Genomic DNA, 18,014 nt, shown 5'->3' on the forward strand with positions numbered 1-18,014 from the left:
CATCTCTCATTACCTATGTTCATATTAATTCATAATTCTTCAATATTTATTTTCAACCTTACTATCTCCAAATGCCTACCATCATATCAAATATACCTAGTAATTCCATTATTCGATTTCCTCCCTGTTTTCATTTTATTTTTTAAATAAAAGCTTCTCATTTGGCAAGCAGTGCGGTTTCAGGTTTCACATCTCAATACAAACATGACCATAGTTACCTATTCATATTATTTGTTTAATTTCATATTGTATCATCCTTATCATTTATTAATTATTAAGCTTATCTTATCCAATCCCAATTCATGTTCTCATATCTTGTTTTACAATGTTATTTTTATTCAATTCCAAATCCTATTATATCTCCTTCCATTTTTCTTAGTATATCTCATATCTTATTTTACAATGTTATCTAAGATTTTCATCTTTCTATTGTCATTTCTCATTTTTTTCCTGTCACATTTGTCATTTTATCAATCCTTATCTGTAAATATAATTGTACCCTCTAGTTAGTAATTCGAGCTAACCACCTTCATTCTTCCTTAATATCAGTCTTCCTATCTAGTATAAAATACAAATATATATATATATATATTTCTCAGATTCCACATTATATTTTCTCTATAAATCATCTATACATTACAAAATATTATTTTCAATATATTCTTATACATCACAACATATTACCTTGAGGAATCCCCTTCCTTGTCTCTTTTTTTTCACCCATTATCTCTCACTCTTTGGACAATGTATCTTCTTTTCATCCTTGTTTTTTTCCCGTTCCTCTTTATTTCCTGGTCCTTTCTCTTAATTCCCCTTTTCCCCATTCTAGTTCCCCTCCTTTTCTCATTCCAGTTATTAAACTTTTCTCTCTCCCTCTTTTGATTTTTCTTTTGCACTTCCTTTTTCTGCTTTTCCCCTCTCTCTTTAACCATTTTCCGAACTATTCTCCCTTTTATCATCCCATCAGACCACCAATTTTTAATTCAAATTCCTTTCCCCCCCTGCTTAAATAATTGTTCGTTTTGTCCTTCTAAGTTGGCTTCTTCTTTATAGAGCTCCCCCTCTGGTTTATTGTGTTCTTGTGTATGCTGAGTCACCATTTCTAATTTGTGTAGTACATAATTACACATTTCAAGTTTAATTTTCATCATGTCCCTTGTATCTTGCATATCCGATCCTATGTCTTGTAAGTCCAGTCTTATATCAACAAGTAGCTCCTCCATTATATCTTCTCTCTTCCTTAATAGCTGAAATCCTCTTCTTTAATAGATACATTCAATCCCAGAGTCCAGTATATTATTTCAGCCAATATCTTTTGGGTTTAATTTCAACCATTCATGCTCTTGAGTCTTTATTCTGGGTCTTCTATTTGGCCCTTTCTCAACTGTTTCCCAAATTACTGAGTGATTCTATGACAATACTAAAGTTCCTTTTATTTTCTTTTAAGTTCCAAAGTCCAAACTCTCAAAAGACCAGACGCTCTTTTTAGAACATATGAAAGTTTTACTGTTTCTTCAGGTGGCGCTCTTGAGTCTTTTTAACTTTCCTTTTTGAATATAATATTTTTATTAAGTTCGCTAATTTCAATCATTAGCTATTATTTCTTTTCTTTTCAACACATTCAATTCTAGCATTTAGTTATGCCCTTTAAGTGCCCACAGTTCAATATATGTCCTGTTTGATTTCTAAACCTTTGTTGTGTTAAAGTATTTTCCTTTAAAATTCTCCTCCAAATTAGTACAATAATCCAATTAATACAATAATCCAATCCAAATTTATAAAATCCAATTTCTTTCTCACTTTCTCTGGTTGTCGCTTCCACACTTTCCACACTTTCCTCCAGAATAACCTTTTAATTTGATACCGGGGTGCCTCAAGAGCGATGTCACTGCTCGCTACTTCTCTGCTCCAGTACAAAACTTAGTTTCCTGGAGTGTTCTTTGTCTTTGTGGTCACCATTTTGGGACCACCACTGCAACTTGCCTTTGGGAGGGATTTTCCTGTCAGGGAGGGGAGTTGCAGCTCCCCTCGACCCTCCAGGCAATTTCCCCCTTCTTCACCACCTCACCAAGGTGGCTCCAGTCCCAAATGGGACCCTCCAGCAAGCGAGCTTGGGCAAAACCGCACCCGATTGCGGATTCCGCACCGATGCCAGGAGTCAACATTGACTGCACCAAAAAACAAAGCAAAACAAAAAAAGTCAATTATGCAACTATGTTATCATTGCATAACCTGACAATTGTTAGCAAAGAAATATAGCTAATCCTCAACTTACAACAATTTGTTTAGTGACTGTTTGAAGTTACCACATCACTGAAAACAGTGACTTATGACTGATCCTTGTACTTACAACTATTGTAGAATCCCCATGGTCATGTGATCAAAATTTGGGAACTTGGCATGTATTTATAATGATTGCAACATACAGGAATCACCCTTTAGCCTTCTAGTTTCCAATAAGCAAAGTCAATGGGGGAGAAGTTGGATTTGTTTAATGACCATAAGTTGTAAGTCGGGGCTAAGCATCTTTTGCTCATTAGGTTAACAATCAGTGATCAGAGACCTGAATCCTGAGTAAAAGCTCCCCAAGTATTAGTACTTCATTATAAAAAAAAAATTCTTTCAGAGTTTTAGTTTTCTAATTTATCTTAAATGCATACCTCCCCATGTTTTTAAATCATTTTCTATTTGCAATTGTTGGGAGAAAGTGTAAGTACCTCAAGAAATGTGTTTGATTTGATCAATATTTATTGGTAGAATAATCCATTAATGAATTTACAAAATATATATTCTAAATATTATTTGCTAATTAACAATAATGTAGCATGTCAACAATGCATTTCATAGTTTAAATACAGCTTGGATGTTTGCTATGGAGGGGTTGCGATATATATTGTCACAGTATCATTACTGACCATATTTAGTCAACCAATATATTTAAACACTTAAAGAAAATCTACCTACCATTTTTGCTATTCTGCCTGTTCTACTTTCCCCTCCCCCCAAAATGATTCATTGCTATAGTTTGGTTTCAAATTTTCATAGTACAACAACTATGTAAAAAGCACTACTTAAGGACTGACAAATGCAATTCAGTTGGAATGGATGAATTTGTACATGAATCAAACAAATGTTTAATCTATTAAACCATATTATTCTGGTACCAATGTGTTGTGTAGCATTTTTGTGTTTCACCTGATCATTTTTATAATTTTAAAATACTGCTTCTTATTTAAACAAATCCTTAAAAATAGACAATGTTTAAGATAAAAATGAGTCACAACGTTTGAAATCTGATACTAAGGCCAGTGGCTGAAAAAGGATAATATAAATAGATTTACTTAAAAATATGAAATATCTCAATATTGGGGACATACATACTATAAGGTAGAAGTCCTTGTCAGAAAGCACACTTGTTGTCCTAACCATCAACAAACTCAATCACAGACAGAGATGGGATGAATGTAGTTCTCTCTCTCTCTTTCTCCCTCCCTCCCTCCCTCCTGGTTGCATAGTATTTATAAACAAAAAATGGATTAAATCAAGATGCATGTGATTTGATTTCCAGTATGTAGACTTGATACATGGAAAGTCTGTTACCTGTTATGGCTAACACAGATTAATAAATATGTCTTCCATGTTTTTGAACAATTCTTTGTTTATGCTAATTATTCAGTCTATTTGTTGTAATAGTAAGCAGTCAGAATGTAATATCCATAACTCTATTATATGTGAGCTTAAGAAAATGAAGGTGTATATTCCCCTCTAAAGATAAGATTTCTCATGCACTGAAATTCCACTGATAGTCTAATATCTACTAGCAATCAATTTCACTGGATAAACAAGAACTAAACTAGAATTGTTCCAAAGAAAAGAAAATATTTTAAATCTAAAAAAAATTAGATTCTTTTTACAAATTGAGAGGTACATAAAACTAAGGACACAAGTTTAATTGCAAACTAAATATTAATTTTAAAAATGCTGATCTTTGTTTTTTCATGATGTATCTCACCCGCTCAAGCACTATTTTATTTATTTCATTTTATTGCATTTCTTTTTCTTGTGACAATATTTCAGACTCAACAGAAGCCTGGCATATGCTTAAAAGGTTAAGGCTAGATACAAAATTTTATTACATGCCAGAGTAGACATTACAACATGTGTTGTCTTATGTCAACACAAGAATGTAGCTTGTTGTCCACCATAGCATCTCACTGGCTCTTCATTTACAATAGCCACGAAGACATGAAATTCTGTCCTGGAGAAGGAACTGAAAATTCTTAAATTCTATTGGTCTCTCTATAAGGGTGAGCTGAAGGTGAAATGTTGAATTGCCATTGATATTTAAAGTCCACTGAATTAGAGAGGAGTTTAAATGCCACTATAGAAACCCTCTAAAGAGGAAGGCCAAAGAGAAACCTGGAAATGGAATTGATAGCTTTAAAAAAAAGACAATGGACTTGGACAGCAACTGGATGTTGAAGTTGTGCTGTTAATTTTGGTAAAAGCCCTATGGCTGATAAAGCTGAATTGGGAGAATTCCTGAAAAGAAGCCTTTGGGCACTCCTCAGATGAGAAGGCACCATGGGAAATTCTATACATTGCAGGAAGCTCTGTGGAGCTAGAGATGTGAAGATAAGATCAAACCTTACCTGTTGGGGGGAAAAACTGTAGAAAACAAGTTGCTAGTTTGATTATTGGAAAATTTCTAAAATCTTATGTCCTTTCTTAATTCTTCACTGAAACAAACTTCATATTTAGTAATGTGCAAGAGGTACATAGATTGTAGGTGCATGCATATCCTCAACATTTTCACAAAAGACTACTCTGCTAGGAAGAAAATAACTGTTCCCAAAAGGGTACAAAATAATTAGGTCATTTAACTGGGAAAGTAAATAGCTTGACTATTTTACTAAAATTTGGTAATACAGATAGTCCTTGACTTATTAGCACAATTCAGCTCAAAATTTCTTTTGTTAAGTTATTTGCCCATGTTCTAATCTTTTTTGCCATAGTTATTAAGTGAATCACTGTGGTTGTTAAGTTAGTAACAGTTTTTAAGTGAATCTGGCTTCCCCATTGACTTTGCCCATCAGAAGTTTACATAAGCTGATCACATGATCAACACCAGCACATGGCAACCATAATACTGTATATATGAGTCAGTTGCCAAGTATCTGAATTTTCATGTGAACATGGGGATGATGCAGTAATCTTCAAAGTGAAAAACGGCACTGTCACATTTTCAGTGCCATTATCACTTTGAATGGTCACTAAATAAAGGGACTGCCTGTACTGATCATTAGTGTCACAGCTAAATGAATAAAATCAGAGGGAAAATCCACGGAAAACCTCATCTCTTTTAAAACTATCTTCATCATTACGATGTCAAGCATCTTCTGTGACAGAAAACACTTTATACCAACTTAGACTAGTATAATGTCTGCAATACAGATGTCTTTGTGTCTCTTAATATTTAAGAAAAGAAAAAAAAGAGTGGTCCTTAGCCATAAAATAGTCCATATTGGATGAATAGTCTTTTAGACCAGGCTGCAGCCCTCTACCTGGCCTTGAGCTTTTCAGAAGTGACCGGTGAGCATAAATGGAACTGTATACACACCCTTGCCCGCCTCATGAGCGGAACCATCTCCTTCCCCAGTTCCCAAGCCGAAAAGGTTGGGGATCTCTGTTTTAGATGGTTCATATGTAGGTTCATAGTTCAAACATTTCAAAACACCTTAGAACATCACCAATTTACCTTATTCTATAGTTGCCCTGTTCTAGAAAATCACTACATTATAACATGCTGTTCTGTAGTAGTAGCTCAGATTTTTGTAGTACAGACATGACAACTCTTCCTTATTTCACAATGGCAGCAAACATGAAAGTTAATCATACTAAAAATCTAACTTACTTATAAGTAAGCATGTATCAGACTGAACTAACTATTAAAATTATACTGAGAGTCTATAGCACACTGAGGCTTGAAGTAAACGGAAAGTATTTGGCAAACAATAAAATGCTTCACCATTTTACTAATTTGCTTGTTTTTCTGCAGGAATGAATTAAATAATAAACAAATCAACATTTGTACTAATATTTCTTTCCAAGATTTTACTGACTAACCAGTACATTCTCAAATTCTCAAAAAATTCAAGGAAAATTACTCTTTTTGATAGTAATAGAATTAATTGAAATTATATTTCAAGCATCATAAAAGTCTACATTTGGAATGGAATGGAATGGAATGGAATGGAATAGAATAGAATAGAATAGAATAGAATAGAATAGAATAGAATAGAATAGAATAGAATTCTTTATTGGCCGTGTGATTGGACACACAAGGAATTTGTCTCAGTGTAGATACAAGCAACAAGTGATAAATCATGATCATAATCATCATAAGATACATTCATCAGAAATCATAACATACAACACTTAGTGATAGTCATAGTATACTAAATAAGCAATCAAAACAAATCATACTAGGATACTAAATAAAACAATTAATATAAATCATAAGATGCAAGCAATAAAGTCATAGTCATAAGATGATGAGAATATAGGTAATAGGAAAGATGAGAAGAATAATAGTAATAGAGTCTTACTAGGTTGTTTGACAGTGTTGTGGGAATTAATTGTTTAGCAGAGGGATGGCATGGGAGAAAACTGTCCTTGTGCCTAGTTATTTTTGTGTGCAATGTCCTATAGCAATGATGGCGAACCTTTTGGTTGCCCTAAGCGCCCCATGCACATGCACATGCACAGCAGAGATCCAAAGACCAGCTGGCTGGCAGGAGGTGCATGCACATGCATGATGGAGCCGAGCTGGGGTGATGGCACGCATGTCTATAGAGAGGGCTCTGCGTGCCACCTGTGCCATGCTTGCCATATGTTTGCCACCACTGCCCTATAGCATATCTTGAGGGAAGAAGTTGAAACAGTTTATGTTATGAAGGCTCTGTAGACATTTTCACAGCCCTCTTTCTGGTTTGTACATTGTACAGGTGGAAAGCAGGCTAGTTGCAATAGTTTTTTCTGCATTATCTGTTGGAGTCTGTGTCTGTCTTGTTTGGTTGCAGTGCCAAACCAGACAGTTATAGAGGCTCAAATGACAGACTCAATAATTCTTCTGTAGAACTGTATCAGCAGCTATTTGGACACTCTGAGCTTTCTGAGTTGGTGTAGGAAGAATATTCTTTGTTGTGTATTTTTGATGACATTTTTGATGTTAGGTGTCTATTTTAAGTCTTAAGAGATTGTAGAACCTCTACTGTTGATACTATGTTGCCTAGTATTGTAAGAGATGGTAGAAAATAAGGATTCTCTTAAAATCTGCTATCATTTCTACAGTTTTGAGTGTGTTCAATTCAAGATTGTTCTGGATGCACCACAAGGCTAGTTGTTCAACTTCCTGTCTATATGCAGATTCATCATTGTTTCAAATGAGATCAAGCCCAGTTGTATCATCTGCAAACTTAAATAATTTAACAGAAAGATCTTTTGAGATACAGTCATTGGTATAAAGAAACAAAGTAGGAAGAGCACACAACCCTGGGGAGTCCCAGTGATAATTGTATAGATATTTGATATGATTTTGCCTAGCTTCATCTGCTGCTTCCTGCCTGTTAGAAAACTTATAATCTGCTTACAAATGTGGTCAGGCACTGTTAGCTGAATCAGTTTAGTTAGAAGAATATTTGGAGTGATGGTCTTGAATGCCGAGCTGGTCTACAAAAAGGACCCTTGCATAGATCCTTGGAGATTCAAGATGTTGTAGAATGTAGTGAAGCCATATTAACAGCATCATCTGCCAAGATATATATTTAGAAGGGAAATTGCAAGGGGTCTAACAGTGAATCTGTAATGGTTTTCAGGTGAGCCAGCACTAACATTTCAAAGGTTTTTATAACTATGGATGTCAGAGCAACCAGTCTGTAGTCATTCAGCTCCTTGATGGAGGGTTTCATCAGCACTAGAGCATTTGTAACAAAAAGGAACATAATACATCTCTAGTGATTTATTAAAGATGCGGATGAAGATGGGGGGTAGTTGTTTAGCACAAACTTTCAAGCAAGAAGGAGTTACCTTGTCTGGGCCTAGTGCTTTTCCAGGCTTTTGTCTGTGAAATAGACCTTGTCCATCATTTTCTGTGATCACTTTGAGGTGAGGGGCCCAAAGGGATGGGATCAGTTGTAGGAGGCTTGGCTGTTGTTTGTTGTGTCTGAGATGTAGATGGTGGTGATAGTTGACAATGGTTTCCTCTCAAACCTACAGTAAAACACATGCAGGTCATCTGCCAGTTGCTGATTCCTTTCAGCAAGGAAAGGAGGTTTGCTGTAACCAATGATATTTTTAAGAGTTTTCCACACATTTGCTGATTCATTTGTTCATTATATACAGTAACTATCTCTCCAGGACATTTTTTTTTACTTTTTTGTTATATTGTTTTGAATATTGCTTTCATATGCTCTTCCTTTGATCCTATTATTGTTTCTGTGCATTCAATTGTGTTAACTTATAAAACTGTCCGTAAATATTTATATTGAAATGTTGCCTTTCCCTCCTTAAAAGACAAAAACAAAATATTTTCTGAATCTGTTCAGGGAAATTCAGTAGTAAGATGCTGAGCAGCAGATGTTATTGTAGCAAATGTTTATCTTGTTCAGATTATAAATTAGTCAGGAGGAATATATATCTTAGGGAACCTACTAATTTAATCTTTCTAAAACAGGAGAAAACTTGATAAATCTTTAAACAAAAATATGCTAGAAAGTTAACAGAAATTTTATTCCTGAAAAATATATGATTACTAACAGCACCATACTGCCATTGGAATGCCTCTTTTGCTGTTTGAAAGTGAAATAGGGCAGAAGAAGAAAATAAGTTGTTTTATGGTTTGTGTGAAAATTTAGCAGTAGATGGTGCAAATGGTGCCTGACTGTCCACTCTTGCACTTTGGTTGTATTTGAACAACTTCAGTAATAAATACCCACAAAGTCCTGTTCTTTCATAGGTACAAAGAGTTGACCTGAGAGATTAAATTATCCTTCAATGTCATAGTGATATGAATCTATAGCCAAGGAAATGTGTTTTTTTCAAATATTTATGTAGGCATAAAGAATCTCATTGGTTGTACTTTTAAAGCTAATATAAATAGATTGGTCTTTGTCCACAGTTTTGGTTTAATGAATCTTTACTTTGTCACAGGAAATATAGTATACTGACCTCTAAAAGTTATCTCTAAGCCCAGTGATAATGGGTATGGAAAGTCAGAGCACAGACAGTTATGTGAGATAATTAAAATATCTGGTGACTCACTTGATACAGAATGTTTAACATATAATATGGCTCAAACCTCAATTGGCTGGTTGAGGCTCAAGACAACTGTGTCTTTATATATCTTGGAGCAAGCTTAAACACAGCACACTGGTTCTTTCAGAAACACACAAAAATCCTCCAGTGAAATAGCTATGGTCTTAGTGCCAATTATTAGTTTCCACTGTAGTATATTCTGAAATCACTCAGTGACATCATCGGATGTATGATAGTCAATATTTGTCAGGACTACCTGTTTTATAAAATGAAATTAGTTGTTTTATGCCTAAATAGTTCATACCATATGCATTAAATGTTAAAAAGTATCTTCTAGAATTGTTCTAGTACCACTTACAAAGCCTTATTAAGACCACATTTGAAATACTGCATCCAGTTCTAGTCACCACAATATAAAAAAGATGTTGACATTCTGGAAAAAATGCAGATAAAAGCAACAAGAATGATTAGGGGCTGGAGGTTAAAACATACAAAAAGCAGTTACAGGAATTGGGTATGTCAATAAGGACTAGGGAGACATGATACCAGTGTTCCAATATTTGAGGGGCTCCTAGAAAGACAAGGGGGTCAAACTATTTTCCAAAACCAAAAGGCAAGGCAAGAAAAAATGGATTAAAACTAGCCAAGGAGAGAAGCAACCTAGAACTAAAGAGAAAATTTCTAATGGTGAGAGCAATCAACCAATAGAATTGCTTGCCTTTAGAAGTTGTGAGTGCTCCATCACGGGAGGTCAAAAAGAAATTGGACAACCATTTGTCTGAAATGGTATAAAGTCTCATGCTTGAGCAAAGGGTTGGACTGGAAGATTTCCAAGATTCCTTCCAACTTTATTATTCTATATTCTGCCTTGTTGACAGCAGCCATCTTCACTATCCATACACAGTGAATTTGATATTATAAATATTATCCAGTGAAATAATCTTTTTTCAGATTTCTGATGCTTTTAAATATTATTCTAATAGCATTTAATTGTCATTCTAAAAATTTACTTTCTAAAAATATGTAGCAAATAAAAAAATCTCAGTTTGGATACCAAAATCTTCCAATGTTTAGGGTGTTTCAATGTAATACTGCATCACTTCCAATAATTTAGTCAGGAAGACACGAAGAAATAAAGTGCACCAAATGCTATAAGTAATACAAGTACATAAGAACAATAATGACTTTTTAAAATGGATAAAAATTTAAAATTAACATTAAAAAGCACTCAAATTATAATGCTTGATACTGTAAACTGCCTACTGAATCAGAAAACATATAAGAAATAAAAATAAATAAAACTTAAGAGTCCATAAGTTAATGATGATGGAATTAATGCAGATCCCAACCAGACCAAAACTTACATATACAGAAGCCTATTCTGATGACATATTAGGTCTCTATGATCCAATCTCTCTCTGGCTATGCCAGAGATAACAAACTATTTTATCTCATTGAAGATAGATTGAACAATTTGATCCTATGAACTGTTTTTCAACTGATCACTGCTTATTCACCCTCTTTCAGCCATTTGAGAACAGGAACATCAGAACAGTAAATCTGAATAAATGGGATATGGAAGCATAACCAAATAAAACAATTTTAGTTTTCTAGTAAGTGATTCTACTAGGACCAGATGGGCTATGTGAAGAACTCAAATTGGAGTTGTTGCATTATAAAAGTAGTACAATCATAGCTAGAATAATAACTTCTCTAAGTTGCATGCTCTAGAGCAGGGGTCGCCAACCTTTTGAACCTCAGGGACCACCAAACTCATAATTTTAAATCCCAGGGACCACTAACCGGTTCTGTGGGTGTGGCCCAATTTGTGGGTGTGGTTTGGTGGTCATGTCACTGGCTGAGCATGGCTTGTATGTAAATATTATAAATATTTATATAAATATTGCATTTTTTAATAAAAAAGAGTAACATTTACCCAAAATCAGGCAAATCAGGCAGGCAGATTGAGTTGCTCACAGAATCATTCAGTGATGTATCTATCTGCCATCGGCTAGCTCAGTCTGTCACATAAAATTTGCTTGCAAACTCATAAAATTTGCTAGCAAGCCAACTCACAACACACCATGTATGTAAATACTGAATTTTTTACCCAAAATCAGGCAAAGCAGGCAGGCAGATTGAGTTGCTCACAGAATCATTCAGTGATCTATCTATCTGCCATCGGCTAGCTCAGTCTGTCATATAAAATTTACTTGCCGTGAGTCTGCATTGAATAATAGAAACTTCAATCCTAAGGGAGGTTTGGCTGTGCTTAAAAGCAGAACTGAAGATCTAAAGACTAGCTAGAAAGCAAGAAATCCAACCATTTCCTGTTTCCTAGCTAATCTAAATCTCTCAGCACAGCAGAACAGCTGATGGTCGGAAAAATAGCAATTTAGTAGGCAAGTTTGCCAGGTAAGGAGTGGGTGGGAAGGATTCCTGCGGGCCATGTGGGCAGCACATCCTTGTGTTTCTGCACAGCCTGGATTAATTGCTTTTGGGGTGTGCTCTGGGGCTGAGATTTCTCTGCATCCCACCAAAATTTTCTCGTGGCCCACCGAGAACTAATTGAGAATTAGCTTCTCAATGTTATTGTTAGTTGCGAAGTCATGTCCAACCCATTGCAACCTCATGAACAACATTCCTCCAGGCCTTCCTGTCCTCTACCATCCTTTTAAGCTCACACCTACTGCTTCAGTGATTCCATCCAGCCACCTCATTCTCTGTCGTCCCCTTCTTCTTTTGCCCTCAATCTTTTCCAGTATTAAGCTCTTCTCCAGTGAGTCCTTCCTTCTCATTAGGTGGCCAAAGTATTTGAGTTTCATCTTCAGGATCTGGCCTACTAAAGAGCAGTCAGAGTTGATCTTGTCTAGGACTGACTGGTTTGATTGCCTTGCAGTCCAAGGCACTTGCAGGAGTCTTCTCCAGCACCATAATTCAAAGGCCTCAATTCTTTGATGTTCAGCCTTTCTTATGAGCCATACATTGCAACTGGGAAAACTATAGCCTTGACTATACACACTTTTGTTTGCAGGGTGATGTCTCTGCTTTTAGTATGCTGTCTAGATTTGCCATAGCTTTCCTCCCCAGGAGCAAGCTTTTAATTTCTTGGCTGTAGTCCCCATCTACGGTGATCTTGGAGCCCAGGAAAATAAAATCTGTTACTACCTCCATTTCTTCCCCATCTATTTGCCAGGAATTGAGAGGGCCGTTTGCCATGTTCTTAGTTTTCTTAACATTGAGTTTCAAGCCAACTTTTGCACTCATCTTCTTGACGCACTCTCCTTCACATCAAGAGGCTTTTTAGTTCCTCTTCACTTTCTGCCATTAGAGTGGTATCATCTGCATATCTGAGGTTGTTGATATTTTTCCCGACAATCTTAATTCCAACTTTTGATTCATCCAGCTCTGCCTTTCACATGATGTGCTCTGCATATAAGTTAAATAGGCAGGGGGACAGTATACAGATTTGCCTAACTCCTTTCCCAATTTTGAACCAATTAGTGGTTCCGTGTCCAGCTCTCACTGTTGCTTCTTGACTTGCATATAGATTTTTCAAAAGACAAATAAGATGGTCTGGTAGTCCCATCTCTTTAAGAACTGGCCACAATTTGTGATCCACACAATCAAAGGCTTTATCATAGTCAATGAAGCAAAAGTATATGTTTTTTAGGAACTCCCTAGCTTTCTCCCTGATCCAGCTTATGTTGGAATTGGAATGTAAACTGACCTTTTCCAATCCTGTGGCCATTGTTAAGTTTTCCAAATTTGCTGGCAAATTGAATGTAGCTTCTTAATATCTACACATAAATAGAAGTGGAATCTACAATAATTCGATGAGCTAATTTTTAATGGTGATGCAGACAAAAGTGTTTTTCAGATTATCTACTTGTTTAAAGAAAAAAGTTTCCCCTGTTCTGTCATTTTCGACTCTAAGAAATGGTATTCATCTAAATTTCTCAGCCGAGGCAGTCAGCCTTGTGTGAAGACATTTCCATGGCCATGCAGCCAGTATGACTATAGGCCAAAGTTCACAGAACACTGTTACCTTCCCACCAAATGATATCTATTTATCTACTCACGTTTACATGCTTTAGAACTACTAGATTTGTAGGAGCTGGGGCAGGTAATGCGAGCTCAGTGCTCAGATCTCGAACTTGTGCTGTCAGCTTTCAAAGTAACAAGTTCAGTGTCTTTAACCGCTGAGGCCTCATGATCCCCTCCATCTACTTGTTTCTCTCTCAATAAATCTGCATAGGATTTTGTTAGGTCTGCGACACTCATTCTATCCTATCCTATCTTATCTTTAATGGAATTCCACCTACTAATCTCAATTTCTAGGTAGGATGAGATCAACTTAATTCTTCAGTTATTTTAGAAAACATATTTTAAATTGCCTCAGTTGGAATACAGCCCTCTCAGGAAGAATAAAATTCTCTACCCTTCACAAAACAAAATACATTCCTTAAGGAAAAGATTCAAAAATTTACTCCTAAAGCCATTCAAAGTGATCCTCAAAAATACTTCTTTGCCCTGCCTGTATTTAAAGAAATATAGTCCTTAGCCTAAAAGGAGTTATGCATCTCTGATTTAAGTACATATTATCCTCAGTTAACAATGGTAATTGGGACTGGAATTTCTGTTGCCAAGTAATGCGGCTGTAAAGTTCAATATCATGTGACCACATTGCTTAGCAATGGCACTCCAAGCATTCCCTTGATTGTTAGTTGACTTGCAAGCCAGGTAATGCCAAGTGTGGTGGAGGGGGGGTTGTTGCTGAGGGAGGGAGGGAGGGTGCATGATTGGCCAATGAAGCCTTGAAATATGCAGGGCTAGACTACGGTTGATAGCTGCTGGGCAGAGGAAGTACAAGCAACTAAGTGGAATGACTTATTATCTTGCCTGTCAAATTGACTTTGCTTGTGGAAAACCAGCAAGGAAGATTACAAGTGCAAACATCTTAAATGCAAGCAAACACAGATGTTGCAATGTTGTGTCTGTGGAAATGCTGGAATAGTTGGAACTTTGAGTACCATTCATTCAGAACTATATAGTACAGCAAGTGCTGAGAACAGACATGAGCACTTAAATCATTCTTAAGCAGTAGTATTATTTCTGTATTGGTCATAAAGAGGGAGGGAACAAAACTGGCATAAATCCATCCAGTGTATTTATGACTGAGAAATGAAGTAGGAATTTCCTGCAGCATGCATTCCATGTGGTATTAGCTCACCATATTGGGACTCATTTTCTCTATTCATTCAAACATGAACAGGAAGAAGGGGAGAAAGGACAGCAACTTGGTAGCAAATTCTACCCTCTAACAATGAACATTTGTTATATTGCACTAAAAAGAGATGTATAATACATGTAGAATAGCATGATTCCGAAGTGCTTCATACTGTCATAAAAGAGGACATAAACATTTTAATCTATCTATATAATACCAAAACTCTCATTTTTTAAATCTTTTACAGTGCATCATAAGGAAACAATTTTTGAACCAAAGTATCTCAAATAGATTAACTTACAGAATGTGTCTGAAATCTGGGAACCATGGCTCTCAAAGGAATTAAGTTTGGAGAAATTCTGACTACTTCATTGCTCAGCTGCTGTTGGTGTCAGTGACTGCTGCAGTCACATGATCCTCATGTTTAACATTCCAGGGAAATTTCCCAGCCACTCTTACAACCCTTTGCTCCCCCCCCCCCATTCCATAGCAACCACTTACCTGTCTGTTGGGGCCTCTGGTATTTTCATATGCTTTCTCTGAACTGAACAGCCCCTCTTATACAACTCCTCATAGGGGTTGTCTTTTCTGACCCACAATAGCACCACTTTTGGACTGATATGCATTTTCTGACCTGTTCCAACCCCACATACTCTATCCTATCCATGTGGCACTTTTTGCACATCCCCATAATTCCATGCACCCTTCCTAACTAGTGCTGCACTCTTGTGGACCCTCCCCAACCAATGCAATATATCTTTGAATGCACACACACTTCCCAACCTGCACAGCACCTTTCATGTATTCTCACCTATCCTTTGCTCTCTCCACACTGGCAGTAGCCATTTGCTTGTCTGCTAGCCTTCAACTTGAACTTCCTGCTGGTTTCCCCAGTGACTTTCTCCTTGAAAGTCTCCAGTGAACAAAGTAAATGGAGAAGCTAGCAGAAATTCTAGGGAAGAAAGGAAGGAAAGGAAGGAAAATAATGACAGAATGGCTGGGAGGAAAGAACAGAGAGTAGGGAAGGCAGAGGTAATTTCAGGGAGTGAAGGGGAGAGGAAGGAAAAAAGGAAGGGAGAGGGACAGTGATGGGATTCAAAAAAATTTACTTTCGGTTCTGTGGGCATGGCTTGATGGGCATGGCAGGGGAAGGATAGTGTAAAATCTCCAGTCAGAGGTGGTATTTGCCTGTTCTCTGAACTACTGAAAATTTCTGCTACCAGTTCTCCAGAACTGGTCAGAACCTGCTGAATACCACCTCTGGATAGGTAGAAAAATGAAATGAAGAGTTGAAGAGAGGGAAGAAGGAAGAGGCAGGAAAGGTGAAGAACATTTTGAAGTTTCAATTGGTATAGATGTGGACATGTGAGAGGTTCACACTCTGTGAACTGACTGGTTGCTGTTTTGCTTCTGGTGCAATTTAAGGTTATCATCACTGAAGCTGTGCATGGCATGGATACAAGCTACTTTTAAAAACTATCTTACCACAATGGGACTGGCCTACCCCATCTGCACTGGCAGAGGAGGCATACCACAGATCCTGTCAGTTAAGAAATTTCAGCTATCAGAGTCCAGGACACGTTGTTGTGGCTTTTGTCCTTTGGAACATGTTACCTCTGAGGTGACATTGGCTCCACTCTTCTCACCTTCCATAAGGACTTGAAGATCAGGCTCTGTCAGATGGTTGGGGCCCCAATAGTGCAGTATCTCAATGGAGGTTATTGATAAATTAAGATGCAATCCCACCACCACCCCTCATCTTTTAAATATAATTTATCTTTGATTATAACTCCATTTTTATTGTTTTGGAAATATTTATATTATGGTTTTAATGCTTTTAATGCCACCAGGATCACTTCAAAACAAGATGGATAGAAAATAAATTGGATAAATAAATAAGTAAATAAATAAATGAAAGTAAAAAAGAAAAGGTGGAAGGCAGGGAGAGAGACAGTGAAGGAGGGAAGGAAGGAAAGAAGATAGTGACAGACAAATGAACAGAGGGAAAGAGAGAGGAAAATTTCTGATGTTTCCTGCCATATTTCCCCAAGGAAATCCAATCAGGAACCAAGAAGGAAGTTGGAAGTCATTCCTGCTCACCCCTTTTTGTCCACCTGTGGTCATTCAATTTCTCTATTTAGATAAAGAATTATCCCTGAAACAATGACACAATAGGGCATGGATTATCTAGTAAGCATATAAAATAAGAGATGTATAAAAAGTGGCAATACACCTTTTACAAGTGGCAAATTTAAATATTTAACTTTTCATGCTGATTAATAACAGATTAATATAAAATTAAGATGGTGTGCTGATTAAAAATATATAAGGGTCAGTGAAATATGTCTTAGAGAAATATTTTGGTTGCAATATTTTCTGTATTCATCTTTATTATGTAATAGCTTATCTTGGTATGTGAAATATAAAGCTTCTGGCTTGACTGAACATGTGCAGAACATAGCAATGACAAATATGTTTTGTTAATAAGGAAAAAGGAAAAATACCAAGAGAAGCAATCAAACAATTACCAACATGCCCAATTATGTAATCCTGGAAATTCTTCCTACTGCCTGCCTATGAAACCAAGGAACAGTTTGAACTGCCTTTCACTAAAGGCCAACTTGGCAAAAAATTGGGATAAGGAAGAGCACTTTACTCCAACTTTTTTGGGCTTTAGTCCTCAAAAGTCTAAACCAACACAGTCATTCAAAACATTTGAACGGCAAGAATTTATTGTCTGCAGCACATATTCCTTAGATTTTCTCACTTTCCTCTTTTTTATGTTGGTTTGTATTTTAATGTATGATTTTGAGACTCAGTGAAGACACATACCCACACACACACACACAAGTAGAGCAAAGTATATACAGAAAATAATTTTAGCTAAGTTAATGACAAAATAACAACTTATGATTTAAACAAGGATTCTTACAGTCTTCAAAACCTTCACTGGACTGTAATTAACTTGCAAAAGTGTCTGACAGTTTAAAACATATATGACCTGAGGGCCTCAAGGCTGCACATATCCCCCACCTAGTTTATTTTTGTACATTCCAGAGTTCTTCCAACAAAATTTTGAAAATTGATGACATTTTTTGAAGGCATTTTGAAGCAAGAAAAAAAATGCAATTGTATATTTAAATCTACAAGTGTAGATTCAACATACCTTACCCCAAAAAATCCTGAGTCATTAGGGCACCTTTTGCTATAATCCTGCCTACTTTGCAATATTGCCTTGCCTCTTGCAGGCTGCATTTTTAGCCTTGTTTTACATACTATTTACTTAGTAGAAAAACAGTTTAAGAAACTGCAACAACTTTTCATGAAAGACCTAATCAATCAAGATGAGAATTCGTTCTATCCATGTAAAATTTGCAATACCTTCTGAAGACACTAATAATAAAAATTAAATGTATAAATGTACTTATGCAAACTTCAAATTAATTTACTGAAAAGTTCAACTGATTCG

The 18,014-nt window shown here is 36.2% G+C and overlaps 1 protein-coding gene across 10 annotated transcripts in view; it reads right to left on the minus strand.

Annotated features, from left to right (window-relative positions):
- The window catches only part of TNS3 (tensin 3), a 171,844-nt gene that overhangs the window by 49,168 nt on the left and 104,662 nt on the right, over window positions 1-18,014 (minus strand). The window lies entirely within an intron of this gene.

Source organism: Pseudonaja textilis, chromosome Z (genome assembly GCF_049901715.1).
Source record: "Pseudonaja textilis isolate UNSWEBS1 chromosome Z, rPseTex1.2, whole genome shotgun sequence".
Lineage (NCBI taxonomy): Eukaryota > Metazoa > Chordata > Lepidosauria > Squamata > Elapidae > Pseudonaja > Pseudonaja textilis.